We start from the raw sequence: 7,991 nt of genomic DNA on the forward strand, positions 1-7,991 counted from the left end.
GGTTTGCTCTTCATTAGCTCTCATATGCATAATTTATGATCTAGTTTTTCAAAGCATAGCATTCTGTACATTGGGCCCCGTTTATCTTCCTTTTAAATTTTACTACAGAAAACTTAAGAATGACGAGGTTGAAATCATACTAATGTAGAAACCTACACATAGCAAGTGACTGAAAAAGCAGTATATATCCCCTGAAAACCAGTATCATCACTTCGTGGGATCCCAGCTGTGTGAAAAGGATGTGAAATTGTTTGATTGATTTTTCCCGTAAGTGATGCATGTATATTTGGTTACCAGAGACGTCTAACGTTTCTTTAAAATAAGTTGTTCAAGACTTGGTATATTTGGCAGGATGCTTGTCAGTGTTCAACGTCAAGTGGCTGGGTGACCTGCTAGAGCTCTCAAACAGCTGAGGTATTACAGGAGAACAAAAAGATGGTGAGAGTAGGAGGCTGCAGGGGAGCGAAGGTGGAAGTAGGAGCCTGTGCCGGGGCAACACGTTTGGGTGTAAGTGAGGAGGTGAGAAATGGATATTAACAGAGCTTCATGCAGCTACACCTCCATATGGTTAAGCAGCTGTGTGCTTGCTCCTCTCAAAAACACGTTTTCCTATTAAAGCTTGGAGCTGATTTGTTCGGAGATGCACTCCAAGCCATAGTGTAATGAAACAAAGCCTTGCTTTCTACTTAGGCTGTGATATTTTAACTAAAAACCAGGTAAAATATTAAAAAAGCTTCTAGGTGACTTAGAAGTCTAATTTACTTTTTCATCAGATTTCTTAGAACAATGTTGAATTGGTCTTAAACTCAGTTTGAGCCAGTGTGAAAAGGGGGCCTAAATACCTCTATCTAATGTGTACCCATATGTCTTTCTTTTAAAGAATCCTTATATTTGTTAGGAAAGGTAGAAAATGAGAAATATTATTGTTACACTCTTCCCTTAAATCACTCAAGATGGCTTGTGATTGGCAGAAGAGAGTGGAAAATTAACTAAAAGTGTAAAGGAGAAACCAAAGGAGAAAGATATTAAGTGGCCTGAAGAATTATTTTGCTTAATACAGGATTCTTTCCTAGACTAGTAACAACACTACTAAGCAGACTGTCCTATTATGCATTTTTGTATCTTGAAAGTCTATGAGGTAATTTATGCTACTCAGGCTGCAGAACCTTACATTTTAAATCTTCACTAATGTCTGTTGTAAATAGTTTGCTTTTGATGAAATAATATTTTTTTTGGTAAATAAATATTTTTTGTGTGTGCTACTTGGTTTACTTTTATTCTTTCTCTTCAGTCACTCTTGCTTTACTTTGCTATAATGCCTTAGCTAAGCATTTTAAAATGATACATATTAAATAGATTTGAAATTGAAACATGGAATAGATATCTAAGATTTCAGGAAGATGGTGAAATTTTAAATGCAATTAAGAGATGTTTGCTGAAACATGTCTTTACCGAGTGACAGAATATACTAGATAGCAAAGTTATAAAGAATGATGAGATTATGTAATGTTTGGATTTGAACTGCTGCTCCAGGCTTTTTGTCCCGAGATAAAATACATCCACTTCAGATGTAGTTTCAACAGCTCTTGTTTTTGTTCATTTGTATCTAGTATAAACATTACTGAAGCGTCTGGGTACACATATAGGTAAGAATCACCCATCCATGACTTTTCTGCAAAGCTGGTATGGTTAGAAGTGCTGGCAATCCACAGCCTTCACTCTTCAGGCCTTCCTGTCTTCTTCATGCAGGACTAATTCCTGCAGATCTGAATTAGCCAGAAATACATAAGGATAGAAACCCAAAAAGTACCAGAAATGACATCTCACCTTGGAGTGTGGCTGTGACAGGAGAGGACTTTCTATTGTTAATGATGTTTCCACTTTGGCAGAGGAAAAGCACAGTCTGGATGTAAATATCTCTTCTACATGTTCTGGGGGAGAGGTTAAAATTAACGTATAGTATCACACATGGCACCACTTTCATCAAATTTCAAAATTCTTTAGGAAACCACATACTTCTATTTATCTACTTCTTTCAAGAAAAACTTTGAATTAAGATAAAAAGCATAGCAGAATATCCATTTTGCTTAGTCATATTTTGACTCAAAAACTCTGATGTTTGTGGAAAAATGTTGTACTGCATCACATTTCTAAACCCACTATTCATACAGTTGCACAGATTATATCCAAAAGGAGTTAAATCTTAAGGAAATTACTTCTAAATGTTTGACTAAGTTAGGTACTCACTTTGCAAACAAATGTGTTTCATAAAAAAAGCAGATTAACAAAATAAAAGCTACTCGTGAAGAATGCTAGGACATTTTGCATAAATATCAGGAAGCACTAGAAATATTACTGAATATAATAAAAGATGTAAACAAAGAACACTGCTTTTATTTGAAAACAGAAGTAAAAAATTCTCTCCTATAAAAATCTTCAGAAAGAAAAAGTAAGATTATTTCAGTTACACAGTTTACATCATAAATTTTCTAAAGCAAGTGTAATCCTGTGTTAATGCAGCTTCTTTAACTTGACAGTACAAGGTTTAGTTCAAACCCAGAAACCTCTTCTGGTGTTTTAATATCTCCCTAATTAAGCTAAGAAAAGAAGGAAGGTTCCACAAAGGAGACTGCACCAGTTATTTTAGGCGTTCCAAAAGGAGCTTTTGCAAATTTCACACATCAGGTTTTCTGTGTTTGCAAAATCCCTGACTCGTGAGTATGTCTACCTTCTTCATCACCTTGAGCATATGCTTATAAAATCTCTTTTGGAGTGACTAATGATAAACTTGGACCCTATTCCTGCAAGCAGAAACATAAATATTTCAGAACTGCATTTCCTAGGATGGCAAGTTCTGCATCACTCAAAATTTTTCAGTCAGCATTAGATTTCTTTCAATCGCTTAATTTCTTTCAACCACAAATTTTGGGCTAGATTCAAGGACTGCTCAGTAATACCTAGGATATATTTTTTTAAATCACAATGTCAGGTTAAATGGTTGTAAATTCTTTTCAATATCTGAAAGATGATGTTTCATTGTTCTCTGCATGGATGCTGGATCTTGAAAAAGGGGGATGGAATTGGGGAGGAAGCATGGGAGTGGAAGTTAGAAACCACTAAATTAAGGCAGAGGACAGAATGGCATGAAAGGAGAAGAGTATAAAATAAATGAGATAAAGGAGGACATAGATGAGCGTGCGGTTTCAGGAAGCCAGAAGAATGTATCTGACAGACCACAGAAGCAAGTGCAAGGGACAGAGGTGATTGAAGAAGAATTCGATACATTGCACATTTTAACTAGAACCAAGCTCTGCGCTTAGGTTGCCAAGCCTTCAACTTGGTGCACTGTTTCTATCCAGTGTAGCTGGATTGGTTCTGTTTTTATTTTGCCTGGTACTGATCAAAAGACAGGAAAATGAGGAAATGTCTGAGGGCCAACAGGCTATGAAATGCATTTTCAATAATGCAGCTACTTCTACAATGCAAAATGAAAGTTATCAACTTAGTTAATATGCCAAGTAGCTATCAATAGATTTTGTCATTAGATAACAGCTGTATATTTCATATAGTTTATTTTACTTCTGATGGCTGACACTGCTACATTGTAGTGCCAGACTGATTTCTATAAAGGTATTTTTAGCTGATATAAAATGTCATTGTGCCAGTGACTTAAATCCAGCTATGGCTCAGTTCAGGTTGGGGGTTTGGCCAAAGACTTTGATAGATGGTACCAAGAAGATGAACTGTAGTGCAGGGAACACAAGAAGAGTGAGTGATCTTGGTTTTACAAAACACTCATCTGACTTCTGAGTGAAAAAGTTATAAAGTGGTAGATGCACGCTCCCATTTTATTGAGAAGCTCCTTTACTTTTATGTACTCTGACCACAGAGTCTTATAAAGGTAGTGTGTGATTGCATACCTTCTACTGAGGGAAAATCTTTCAAATGCTTTTTTATTTTGCTTTATGTCAAGAAATGGCAATGAATGTAGTTGTCCAGTAAATCAGAAAAACAATCTGCTGGCTTGTTTTGTAGTATTAGTTACTTCACAATGCAACAAAATAGTTCAATTACTCTGTTTCCCATCCTATATTAATAGAGATACATTAATGGAATAGTGATATATTATTTGAACTTCTGGTTTTGGATCAACTCTTATTTTTTCCCAGTTTCCAGTAAATTGGAATCAGGAGTTTCTATGATTTCTAGGTAGTATTGAAAGACTATTTGATAATTTGGGTAACAGTTGGTTACAAATTTCTCCAGACATTTCTGAGTTTTGAATCAAATCCACCTAGGATATAACCTGTGAATAATTACTGATCATATGAAAAATAATGAACTGCAGTAAGTTAAACAGATACAAGTTATGTCAGCCCTAGAATGAGTACCCAAAGATGAACAGAACTTAAAAAAATTGTTCCTTGAAGGCTCTGGCAAGAAGGAAAAAGAAACTGTCATACTGCTGCTGCTTTAAGGGGCAGATGAACCAGCCCATGAACAGTTTCTTTCAAACTCTTTCTACTTCTAAAGGCTTCAGGTGCAGGTGTCTAAGGAGTGAGTTTCTCATGTGTATACCTGTCCTACTGATTTCTAGGGTGCCAAAGACTTGGAGCCAGGTGAGGAGACAGAACATCATTTCAACCCAGGGAAGACCATGTCAGCAACCCCACTCTGCAGTAGCTTGTAACAATGTCCACTACTGAGAAAACAGTTTAACTTAACGGCATAGGATAATTGTCACTAAATAACTGACTTACTACACTGGTTAAGAAGAATGATTCAAAGTCCAAAAATTGCTTGAATATTGAAAGCTTTACTTTGTTGATGAAGTAGATAAAAGACGCGTTGACTTTAAAAATTAATGATAGCCCCACAGAACCAAGTGCCAGCAATAAAAAAGAAGATTATATCGTACATATGGGCTTCTTCTTTTTCTTCTTTTCAAATTTAAGATTAATTGTGTTTGACCACAGTCAAGAACAGTGTGATTTTCAAAACTTTCTAGTATTACTTAAAGGAACATTGTCAAGTACTTTCATAGATCCCTATTTATATTTCTGGTTAACTATATTAGAGTTTTGACACTTTCATTTTTCCTCTGCTGATTTTATCCTTTTTGAAAACTGTTTCCTCTCTCATCTGTACGGAACAAAATCAATCTCTGGGGCTGATTGTCAGTGTACTTGATTTCTGTGTTTTTTAACTGCATGGAAAGAAAATTAGTTCAACCACATACAGAAAGATTCTAGCTTTCCAGAGCAAAGTCATTCAATGAAGACATTCAATAGCAACCATTTAACAGAGTACAAGGGCACCGTTATACTTCGGGTTCCATAACTTCCCAGGGGACGGGAATAGTTGAAGTAGAGACTCTGTAGTGTGTAAAATGAAGCGTATGCATGCCTTTGGAGGAAAAAGCTCTATTTTTACTTTGATTTTTAATTCCACTAAGGAAGAACCCAATCAAATGTTTTAGGCAGCTGTGACCTCCTAAATGGCATACAACCACGGATAATGCAAAATTAAAAGCAGATTTATATAAAGACAAACACAAACTATGAAACTGTTCCCTATGAACTGTTCTTTAGCCTTCTGTACTTTCTAAGGTGCAACGATCTTTGCTGCTGATGTCTTCAAATGAAGAAAAGTGAAATTTGAGGATCACACAGAGTATCAGATTCGTAGTGTTTATCAGAAGATGTTGAAAGACTTCTGGAGAAAGTTCGCACCTCTTTTACGAGACAGCTTCAGTGTGAGTACTTCCCTGTTAAATTTGTGGTGTTGTATAGTGAGAAAGATGTGAATGCCAGATAATGTTTGCTGAAAGAAAAATTCTTATGCTTTCCATCATGCTAAATAACTTTTTGCACATTTTAAAATTATTATTCTGCATATATTGAAGCCCTGTGTTTAGATACGATAGCTGTGATATTTCACTGCACAGTATTTCAGTTGAAATAAACAGTCAAATTTAATATTTTAAATAATGGTTGGTAAATATAAAAAAGGCCACCATGTTATATATGTCCCCTTAATACATGGAGATCAAGTATTTTCATAAAGTACCTTTTTAATGGAAAAAAAAGAAATATCAACTTTACGTTATTTTGAAATTCTGAATCTGTGCAAATAATGGTATCAGTTAGATGGACTGGCAGCCATTTGATTCCAGTGCCTTCAGTTTTCTTAAAAATAATTTGATTTAGGGAGAGAGCTACAATTTAACATCCACACACTTAAAAGCATAGGAAAGAGCAACAAAGCCCTTTTCAGTCCCTTTCTAGTAAGGCAAGTGCTATTAATGCAGTTTATTCAGCATCTCTATGGAATTACAGCAGTGAGGCCTTGACCCTTGACTGGGATATGATAGCTCAGATACCTGTATCCATGAAGAATCCTTTTTAAGCCATTGGTGTACCCCTGAGTGCTTTTCTGTCCAAGTTTATCATCTATTCTATTATTTGTCTTAAAAGATCACAAGAATTTAACTGAATAAAATTAGTCTTAGTGTACTTCACAACAATAGTGTAGGTTAAAGAAAAGGTTGATACCACAAAAATGGCCCTGATAACAAAATAAGGTCAGTGTGAAACAGTCTTTAATCTTGGTTCAAGCAATGATGAAATGAAAACAATACTGTGCTTGATTTCAGGTTCACCAATCATATGTTGCTTTTTCTGCTTGCAGAGAGATAGAGGGAAGTGATCATTCTTACAATATTCTTTCTTCATCACGATAAGTAGGCAATTATTGCACCTGCAGGCAGATTAAATCTACCAGCTTGAATCTAAGAGCAGAGTTGTACTCCTCCTATTTGAAAGAAGACATGATGAGCACTTTTCCACATGACTAAAGAAATGGTTTGTCTTTACTGTGCTCTGGTGGCTCAGACACATAGATGTCTTGTTTATCTACACTTGCCTTTTGTATCCTTACAAAAAGAGGCTTCAAATAGCATAAGTAATGTGTATTCAGCAGTAAGCTACAATACCTAAGCTTAGAGAAACATCGAATTACCTTTGCCTAAAACCATAGCTTGTACAGAAGAGTGTAATTACTTGCTGAGGGGAGATGGAGAGTAAGCACCTTCCCCATTTACAAAGGAACATTTAGGAAATAGCTGGCCTTATGTTTGTTGTGTATCATTAAACACTAGGAAAAGGAACTATAGATTTTCAGATCCAGATCCTCAGACATATAAATACCTTTGAGAAGCCAGGCTGTAGTAGTGAGAATATTATTGTGCTACAGGACCTGTTTTGTTAGGTACTGTGCACACAGAAAAGAAAAATTGTACTTTTATCTTACAAATTAGATCTTAAATGCAAGTCAGTGTATTATAAAATGGATGTGAAAGAAGACCAAAAAGGGATGACAAGAAATCAGTGGGCTGGTTTCGGTCAGTCTGATAACCTGTTGTGTTAGCACACCAGCAATTTAAGTAGCATTGCAATTCTGTGAAGGGTGCCTAAGCAAAGAAGGATGTGAGGAGAATAATGAGGCAGCTATGTAGATGTTGATGTTAAGAGATGACCAAAGTATCAAGGGCAGCAGGGAAGAAAGAACAAATTATTTTACTGTTTGCTTGCTTGCCTGTTTGTTTAGTAAGCCTAAAATGAGTTCAGAATTGGCAGATCACCACCTCAGTAAGAATTGTTTGGTAGAGATACATGTGCACATTCTGAAAATGCATACCAGTCTTTTCTGATTTCTTGCAATAAAAGAGGGGAGCCAGCGGAAGGAACGTAAAGGGACAGCTGTTGAAATAGGAACTTGGAAAATTACTTTTTTAGCAGCTTTCTGGATACATAACAGCAGATCCCACTTGCACTGATCAGGACTAATAGAATGGAGTTTAAATTATTATGAATAACAGGTAATGAGATCCAGATCCTATGGTTAGATAGCAGAATCTTAGAGGTGGAGTGGAGCTTAGTAACTTGATTGAGATTTAGATGTAATGTGGGTGTGAGGATTTTAGAGGTGAG

Source organism: Athene noctua, chromosome 2 (assembly GCF_965140245.1).
Source record: "Athene noctua chromosome 2, bAthNoc1.hap1.1, whole genome shotgun sequence".
NCBI lineage: Eukaryota > Metazoa > Chordata > Aves > Strigiformes > Strigidae > Athene > Athene noctua.